General features: G+C 32.1%; 1 protein-coding gene across 2 annotated transcripts in view; it reads right to left on the bottom strand.

Annotated features, from left to right (window-relative positions):
- LOC136843358 (glutamate receptor-like) overlaps positions 1-2,500 on the bottom strand; it is a 36,483-nt gene that overhangs the window by 9,778 nt on the left and 24,205 nt on the right. The window lies entirely within an intron of this gene.

Raw genomic sequence — 2,500 nt, 5'->3', positions numbered from 1 at the left:
TACAGATTTTACTGTCGTGAGCAAAAAGGTTTAATGTCCCGTAACATTCCAAAACTCCGATAATAAAAACCAAATAGCAACATTCCATCATTTAAGCGCTCGTCTTCGTTTAAAAAAAAAGATACAGCAAGAAAATACAAGCAAAACTGTGACTCGATAACTTGCTACTTCAGGATACAATTTGAAATTCTGATTCTGCTTGCTTGCGAGAAATTGGAAAAACGAGAGGGATAAGATTTCAGTCCTGAGAGCTTCGAGTGTTTAAAGAAATTGCACCTCACAGTCCGCCGGATTTAAGTGCTCTTTGCAGCCAAATTTGAATTTCATGAGATAATTATCAGTGAAAATTACCGCACACCTCATCGGGGGTAAATATGTTACTGTGTGGCATTAGTTGGGTAATAGTAAATTTAAATACCACAAGCTTCTGTGCATACATATCATTTGAAGTAAAATAACAATACATAAAGACAAATGCTACTTACAAGTGCGCAGGAAGTATAGTCAATAAGAAAGTTGCAAGACAGAATAATATCTATGAACTTCTAATTTCTGGAAGCGCATAATAAAGAAGGGGTTTTTTTCATTATGGAACTAAAGGAAATGTGGAGAAACTGTCAAAAGGAGGTGCTACCTGCGATAAAATAAAATACCGAAAATTTTATCATATTTGATAGCCAACGTAACCTTAGTATCTTAGGTATCTTGAGTTCTCATAAACTTTTAATTTTCAGCATTAAGGTGATTGTGAAGTGAGACATTTATTCATGACCAGTACGTTAAGGTACATATATCTGCTATAAGACGCTATACTTTGAATCTTCAAAAAACCTCACTTTTTAGCTCAAATCGACTGGACAAAGTTGTATTTGTTCATGAAAAATAAAGTAAGCTATGCAGGCATTATCAATACGGAAGGTTTGTGCAAAGCATCAGTGGAATTATTGGTCGTTCTTGCCATTAAGATATTTTATGTGAGGGTTAAGGTATGGCTAACTTACTAAGTGTCCTTCCCAGCCCTGTCCGGAAAAATACAGCCTTATGAGAAAAATACAAGTGTAGTCTTTGGGTTTTCGGTTACTGAAAAAGTTAAGTTACGCCATTCTATTATAATGTTATGCACGTTCTAAGAAACATAAAATACAATGAAGACAAGACTAATAAACAATTCACTTTATTATTTTAGTTTAACCTCATTGGTACTTCTCGTTTAAAGCGAATCCCCTCTACAAGAAAGCCAAATGTTAATGAACTCTGGTCGTTTGTAAACATTGCCAAGTACAGCTTTCTGGTGCCGGGCGACCCAGTTTAATCATTACTGATTTTTAAATGTATCAATATATATATATATATATATATATATATATATATATATATATATATATATATATATATATATATATATATATATATATATATATATATATATATGTGTGTGTGTGTGTGTGTGTGTGTGTGTGTGTGTGCGTGAGTGTTTGTGAGTGTGTGTGTGTTACCAATTATGGCTCTGGCTCCAGAAAGTGCTCACCTTCCAGTTCGCAGCAAATCTTTTGACATAAGATTGCTATTCTAAGGCTTTCTCCATCATAGCAGCGATCTATCACAGTCGACTTACTGCTAGGTGCATACTTAAGTGCTGTGAACAACAGGTACAATGGATTTTTTGCCTAAGTATATATATATATATATATATATATATATATATATATATATATATATATATATATATATATATATATATATATATATATATATATATATATATATATATAATTAAAATGGATTACTCATAGCCACAATTAAAATCTTTTTAAAAACTCACATGCACGCAAATATATACATACATATATATTTATATATATATTTATATATATATATATATATATACTGTATATATATATATATATATATATATATATATATATATATATATATATATATATATATATATATATATATATTTCTATATATATATTGAGTGCGTGTGAGTTTTTAAACAGATTTTAATTGTGGCTATGAGTAACCTATTTCAATTATTTTTGTTCGGTTTCTCTCTCAAATTAATGTTATGATGTTAAACATGAAAGACAAGTTATGCAATCAAAAAATTCCAAAAGGAAAACACTTGAACAAGACCTCATTTTCCTCGTAAACGAATGAATGAACCTTATGTTTTGACGTCAGTGAAAGTTTATCTAAGTCAGGGAACAACGAAAATATGGAAATGAGAGAAAAGCTCACCAAAAAACGCGAATTCTGCGGATAGCGTTTGAATTAGAAAGTATGCAGAGCAACCCGTAGAAAGTGGGTCTGGCCAGATAGGCAAACAGGGCCTCAAATCCATAGAAAAGGGAAAAAGAAATCTAAGGCAGCCGGGACTCCCATTGGAAGAGGTTAATCAAACACTCCGGCAAACACCGAGGGTATGAGCCTGCGTGTGTTTGCATTTGATCGGGTGTATGAATGAAGAGTAGGAATTTGAGCGCCAAAGCCGAAACTA

This window comes from Macrobrachium rosenbergii, chromosome 11, assembly GCF_040412425.1.
Source record: "Macrobrachium rosenbergii isolate ZJJX-2024 chromosome 11, ASM4041242v1, whole genome shotgun sequence".
Lineage (NCBI taxonomy): Eukaryota > Metazoa > Arthropoda > Malacostraca > Decapoda > Palaemonidae > Macrobrachium > Macrobrachium rosenbergii.
Note: the sequence above shows the minus strand (reverse complement) of the source record. Positions and strands in the feature narration are given on the sequence as shown.